Source organism: Sciurus carolinensis, chromosome 3 (genome assembly GCF_902686445.1).
Source record: "Sciurus carolinensis chromosome 3, mSciCar1.2, whole genome shotgun sequence".
NCBI lineage: Eukaryota > Metazoa > Chordata > Mammalia > Rodentia > Sciuridae > Sciurus > Sciurus carolinensis.
Window position 1 is genome coordinate 44578098 of NC_062215.1, and position 7315 is coordinate 44585412.

General features: G+C 41.2%; 1 non-coding gene across 1 annotated transcript; it reads right to left on the bottom strand.

The window, feature by feature from the left end:
* Positions 1–1703: 1703 nt before the first annotated feature.
* Trnag-ccc (transfer RNA glycine (anticodon CCC)) lies at positions 1704–1779 on the bottom strand. The gene has a single exon. It is a non-coding gene; the product is annotated as a tRNA-Gly (tRNA).
* Positions 1780–7315: the final 5536 nt, after the last annotated feature.

The window sequence follows — 7315 nt, forward strand, 5'->3', positions numbered from 1 at the left end:
GGGACTGCACTTCCCATATAGCCCCAGGGTTTATTTAGATATAACACTTGGTCTTTTCTTCCAGTTATATTACTCTAGTGCTTTTGATTCTATTCCTCCAGATTTGTGTTCTCAGAGGGCAGGGTCCTTGCTGTTGTCTTGCTTTGTAGTCCCCAGGCCTGACTCAGCACATGGAACAAGGTAAGCATTGGGGCACAGTGATGGACGAAATGAGAGGATGTATGAAGCTCTTGAAACAGGTTCCACTCACTGAGCAGCTCAGATAGTGGAGATGGATACTCCTAATAGGAGTTGCAGTTCTGTGTGGTGGCAAGGCAATGGTCCCAGAGCCCTCTGGGTGGTTGTTCTTGGCTGCAGGTGCTCCAGCAGAGCGGTATGGGCTCAGTCTCCCCCTTGGGGCCATTGCTCACCCTGCACCCATGTAGGAAAAATCATTGCAGGAAATAGAACTTTACCATAGTAACTTCTAGGCCTCAGTTTACCAAATGCCTGGGGATAAATTCAGTATCTGAAGGTGGCGGTGATTTGAGGTGAAGTAATCAGTGGTCTGTGCTTATACCATCTATATTGATGGCTCATCACCGGTCATATTTTTGGAACAGAGTGGTGTCAGCTTGATGTGAAGGTGCAGTGTTCAACCTTTTGAGGTCAAAGTTACCTGTTAGACACTTTGAGTTCCAAATTAAGTTAATGGTTTTGACAAAGGTGTCTTTCACATCCCTGAAAAGTGATCTGTTTATCGTCAAGACTCACGTATCAGAGACTATTAACATATTGCTCAGCTGGTGGACATCCAAAAGTAGTGATTTTTAAAGTGTACTAAAAGCCAGTAACTCAAAGCAAGTGAAACTTGGGGGTCTGTTTGGGGTTTTCTTAGTATCATACCCACCACAGCCTTTCATTTGTTGATGATTATTATCTGAGAAAGGGGCAAATTCTGAGCTCTACCTACCTGTAGTTCCTCGAAACCCATGTGTGATCTTTCATGTGCTGTGGCCCGAAAGGAGTTGGGAGAAAATCCCCTTCTTTCCTTAAATAGGGTGGGAAAGCAGAAGGTGGCAAAGGCTTTCACCAACACAGTGTGTTCCTAGACTTGCTCAAAATCAAATCTCTGTGAGGAAGGAAGTACATGCTTTGACTCCAGGACACTTGGTCTCCTATGGTCAGTGTATTAATGAGGATATTGCACACTGAATAAAACCAATCATGTTCAACCTTCACATGGTAATACTGATTGTTTAAGAAGTATTGATGGGTAAATACTTTAAAAATATTTTACTATGCATTGTTTGATCCAAGACACGTGAAAAAGCATAAATAATGATTCCTAAGTAAATCTTTAAGGGACCATATCTATAATAAATATATAGTAATGTGGACAAAATATCAAGTCTAGTTTGTTTATTTTTTAGTGATGAGATAGGGTCTCACTAAGTTTCCAGTGCTGGCTTCAATATGCTATCTTTCTGACTTAGCCTCTTGTTTCATCAGATAGTGGAGATGGATGCTCCTATCGCCTGTACTCACCTATGCCACTCACCTATGGGTGAGTGGCATAATGCCCTGCTAATGATTTGTTTTTTGTTTGGTACTGGGGATTGAACTTGGGCACTCAACCACCTTTTTAGTATTATCTAGAGACAGGATATCACCGAGTTGCTTAGAGCCTCATTAATTCTTTTTTTTTTTTTTTTTTTTTTTTTTTGTGCAGTGCTGGGGATTGAACCCAGGGCCTTTTGCTTGGGAGGCAAGCACTCTACCAACTGAGCTATATCCCCAGCCCCTTATTAATGTATTTTTAAACCATAGAATTAAAGACCTCTGATGAAGTCTAAGTGTGCATGTGAGGTTTTGCTGACAATCACGGACCTCCGCAGCTCTCATGTCATTTTCTCAGGTGAACTCCAGAGGGCAGTGCCTGCCTGCTTGCCTCCATGACACTGTCCATTGCAGAAGGTTAAGTTTTGCTCTCTACAGAACACGTTTGATAGTGTAGATAATTGGCTTAACATATACTTACTTGTTTTTATTTATTATGATTTGGAAGCTGATGAAAATTCTCTCCAAGGAACAAACACAGCTTATCCATTAGCTGGAAGATGTCCCTGTGTCACACGAAGACATGAAAAATGATGGATCCATCCCACATCTCTATTCGTATCTCCCTCCTCCCTCCACCCGTCATGTACAGACATCCATGTAAAATATCTTGTCATAGTTAGATGTGATGTACCACAGATTTCTTCAGTCATGTTGTTCTTTTTGTGATGGGAATCTTCAGTGGAATGCAGTCTGCTTCTCAGTCAGCATGTAACAGAAATGATGAGGTCCTACTACAGGCCATCTGCAAGAGTGTTCATTGGATGTTTTTCAAATGGTAGATCTCATGGTCAGCATGGTTGAGGTCTGGCACACAGTGTCTGCTATCCCCAAAGCACTGAGTTTTCTTTTCCTGGGAAACTTTTGTCCTGAAAGAAACTTAATGTCCTGAAAGACGTTTGGGTAAGAATAATATTGGTGATAATCATTTGAGGGAGAGAGAAAGTTATGATTTTAATTACCTAATCCTTGGTGTCCCTCCCAGACAGTGACTTCAGAGCAGAGTCTATGCCTTAGTTCCAATTCTATCTCAAAGAGTAGTTGCTAAATACTTATCTACTTGAGACCCAAGGTCTGACAGGTTGGAGACTCTTATTTGAATTTAATTAGTAAAACTATTCTGTGGGGTACTGTAATGGTGGATATATGTTTATTATAATTTGTCCAAACCCATATAATACTAAGATGGAGTCTTAGTGTAAGCTAATCTACACTAGAGATAATGGTTTGTCAGTTCACCAGTTGCAACAAATACATCAAATTGGGTGGGAGATGTTGACAGTAGGGGAGATTGTTCATGTGTGGGGTAGATGATTTATGGAATATCTCTGTGCCTTCTGCTCACTTTTGCTGTGAACCCAAAACCATTCTAAGAAATAAAATTTATTTCAAAACATCCTTGTAGAGAAACTTAAGTTTAAAAGAGAAGAAAACATGGAAATATCGTAAGGAAACTAAAATTAGAATGACCATACTGTAATCATAAAGAACAGAACGGAAGTTGCAAAATAACACTCCCAGGACAGTGGACACATCTCAGAAAATGTCCCTAAAATGCAGAGAAAAGATGTAACAGAAGAAACTATGTGAAAGGAGGTTATGGATGCAGAGTAGAGACAAGCACAATTGTCCATGCATTTAGTGATAAATACGCATCACATATAAGGGTGTCTGTCATTCCTGGGAGAAGCCTAGAAGAAAAGGAATAGAATCCACACTGAGAAATACACTAGAAAACGTTCCTAAACTGGCTGAATCAAAACTATGCTTTTATCATTAGTTTGATTTCCTCTGTTCCTGGGCTTATGTCTCTGTTCTCCTTCATAACTTTTTAAGAATGTGAGCAGTGCAATTTAGTATGAACTTTTCGATCATGCCAACCTTAGGTTAAAAACAACTCATTGAGACGTTGAGGTATGGTTCAGTGACGGAGCTCTTGCCTATCATGTACAAAGCCCTGGGATGGATTCCTGGCACTGCAAAATAAATAAAATAAATGAATAAATAAGTAAAATTTCATTGTACCGTAAGTTTCTCTTGGTATGGAAAAAAAAATGTTTTCCTTGATATATTTGAAAAAAATACTTATTTTGTCTTCTGTGAACTATTTTTACCCTTTTCCTATTTTCTATTTTCCTGTTGGTGATTTTGATTTGCGTTCAAAAACTGCTCTTTTGGTGACTTAGCAAGCAGCGTGGGGAAGTGGCTAGAGTTGTGGAGTCAGAATTTTCCGTGGAGGTGCTCAGGGTGGAAATCAGTACCCTTACTCTCAGTAAATCATTCTTTCTATGTTTGAAAATGGTACAGCTTTGCTCTTGTAAAGGAGGCTCATTAATCTTCTGTGTTCAAACCTCCTAGTTTGAGCAGTCTCCTCCTCTTCAGTGTGACCTGGATTTAGTGTCTCCCATGTGACCTATAGATCATGACAAAAGTTCATGTGATGTCACCTCCAAGATTTACTTATTAAAATGACTGTGAATAACATCTCATTCTCTCCTACCTTCTTTTTTCTGTCCTTCATTCTTTCCCTTTTCCTTCCTTCTTCCTTTCTTCTTTCCTTTCTTCCTCCTCCACTGATTCATTCTCCTTCCTTCCTTCCCTCCTTCCTTCCTTTCTTTCTCTTCCTCCTCCCCTTCTCCTCCTCCTCCTTTCTTCCTTCCTTCTCCTCCTTCTCCTCCTCCTTTCTCTGCCTCTTGTTTTGTTTCCTTTTTCCTTCCTCCCTGGAATCTGTGGTTCTTGGAAAGCTGCTTCTCTCTTATGTGGCTCCCTATGGAGATACTCATGAGTCTTAGGACAGAGAGGGCAATGGAGAGAGAACAAACGAGGCCTCTGTCCTATCTGAGTCCTGCCTGTAACCATGTGACAGAGCTTGAGAACAGATCTTGCCATAATTGAGCATCAGGTGAGACTGTGGCCCCAGCCTCATAAGAGACATGGTAGAAGCCTCCTGCTGAGATCTCTTGCATTTCTGATCCACAGAAACTGAGCCTACAGATGTTTATCGTTTTATATGCTTTGGGGTAATTTTTAAAATCCTAGCATATCACTGGTACATTTGGCAAAACCCAAGAATCTAACCTTCCCTTGCCCATCCCTCCCATCCTCCCATTTTGTCCTCCCCCCTATCCACACTGGCCACCCTGGATCACATTTTTTTATCAGATATAGGCATCAATGTCATCAGGCCTTTTCAGATGGCTCCATGTGGTGACTGCAGCCCTCCCTAAGAGCTCCATGCTTTTTTTTTTTTTTTTTTTTTTTTTGACATACACTTGGTCTTTTCTTCCAGTCATATTTCTCCAGTGATTTGTCCCTCTCCTTCTCCAAATTTGAGCTCCTGGAAGGCAGGGACAATATTGGTCATTTTTTGTTTTTCTGCAGTTCCCTGGCCTAATTCAGTACAAGGAACAGGTAAGGATTTGGGACATAGTGATGGGATAACTGAGAGGATCTGTGAACCTGTTGAACCAGGCTCTAGTCACTGAGCAACTCAGATGTTGGGGATGGATGCTTCTAATAAGAGGTATTGTTCTATATGGTGGCAGGGGAGTGGCCTCAGAGTCATCTGCTGTGGTGGCTCTTCCTGGCTGGAGGTGGTCCAGCGGAGGAGTGGGCTCAGACTCCCCCCTCTGGCCAGTGTGGAGGAAAAACCACCACAGGAAACAGGTCTTTGCTTTAGCGACTTCTAGACCTCAGTTTACCAAATACCTTGGGACCAAAAATGGGGCCTGAAGGCCCCAGGGGCATTAAAGGGACTTTCCTTTTCTCTACTGGCCACACTCCCCTGGGAGCCCATTGACCTCACGAAGCCTTTTACTAGAGCTAGGGAAGGGCTTTGGTTCCACCTCTGCATGAGTCCCTTAGACTTCAATAAGGTAATCTTTCTCCTGCTCCAAGGATGAGTGGTCCATTAGCACACCATTCTCATGTATCCCACATCTATCTTCCTATTTCCTCTGTACTCTGATGGACCTCCAAGGGGCAGAAATCTTTTGCCAAGGACCAGAGCACAGTGTAAACACCAGGGGCAACTTAGGTTGGGGAGCCTGTGGGACACTTGTGGTGACCTACTCCAAGCTCCAAAATATGTAGGAAAGGAAACTGAGGCCTTGTCCCCTGTAGTCCCTTCTTCCAGGGGACTTATACTAGTCAAATGTGCCAGGACCACATTCTTCCCTTCCTGTCTTTTATTTGTAATTTTGGCTGTGCTGGGACGGGCCTCAACCATGCCAACAAGCACTGCACCACTAAGCTACACCCAGAGCCACTTTGTAGCTCTCTTTGGAATGGTCCAGATTAAGCAGATCCCTGGGGTGGGTGAAGGGGAAGGGTTGCAATTAAAATGACCACAATTGGATCCACTTAAGGCTGAATACTATATTCTGGAAATGGATCACCAGACTTTCTGTTTCCAACACATCCCTCTTTTTTTTCTTTTTATGCCTTTTTGTTTCATTGCCATTGTACTCTTTGGTATTGCCATCTATCCTAGACAAACTTTTTGAGTGGAAATCAACCCTGGTAATGAGTGCTTTCTCCTAACAGTTTGGATAGCTATCCTGTGATCAGGAGCACTTGCTTCTGTCCTTTCAGCTAGGTTGAAGATTATTTTCTCTCCAGGAGTTGATTAAAATCAAATCATCATGCTGGAAGTAGTGAATGCAAATTGTAGGATGGGAGTCTGTGCAACAGTTTATAATAATCATACCAGAAAAAAAAAGTATAGATAGGTTTCAAATTGACTCAGAACAAACTTGTCCATTGGGCTCTCCTGAATAATCCCCCCCTTTTTAAAAAATAATTTCCCAGTTTTACTTAATTTTGGGAGAATTGACAAAAATGCACATCTCTAGTTACATTAAAAGAACCATTTTCTTTTCTTTTAAATGCACATGTAGGCCTGTTCTTTGGTTATACTTCCCCTGCCAGGTATTTAAGACCAAATTTGTCAAAAATGACCTTGTTTATTCCTATCCATTACTAAGAGTCAGCTGAGATTCCTTGCAGGGTTACTCTTGGGAACGTGTTAGAAGTCTCTTATCTTTTCTCGTGTCATCTGCCAGGACGGGTCAGAGTTTTGCTGACCATATGTGGTTTCCCTTGGAAGCATCAGGGAACATTTCCCTCTCCAATGATCCTCATCTCTGCAGAATGTGGATTGGTTGACTTCCTGTTCTCCAGGGTCCCTTTGATTCCCCTGATCAGGAAGTCATGTGACCCAGAGTTGCAAAGCCCTTAGAGAAGTCCCATTGTTCTCTAGGTCCCTGTTGACTTTAGAGGGCAAAAGCCAAATATTCTCTTATTTTTCCTTAGCCCTTTAACTGCCTTAACTTTGTGTTTGTTTTAAATATCCAGCAGGAGAGTTTCACCAGTCTTAAAGTGGGAGTACAGGGTTTAATATTTAAGGTATATAAATTTATTTACCCTTTCCATTTACTTGGGTTCAGCATTAGTATTGGAAGTAAGCCTTATATTTTGTCTCTACTATAGACAGTGGTTTATTTTTAAATTAACTTAGGTTGTTCTGTCTTAAAGAAGAAATACTTCTTTAAAACACTAATAGGCAAAAGTTATAAAGTTCTATAAGGAAAATATAAGATGAAAATAACAAGGCTGAAAACATTTAGTTTGTATAATAACATAATATCTATAACAATACTCATGTGATTCCTCAGGAAACTTGGAATGGATCCACTTTTTGACCCAGTTATCCCAC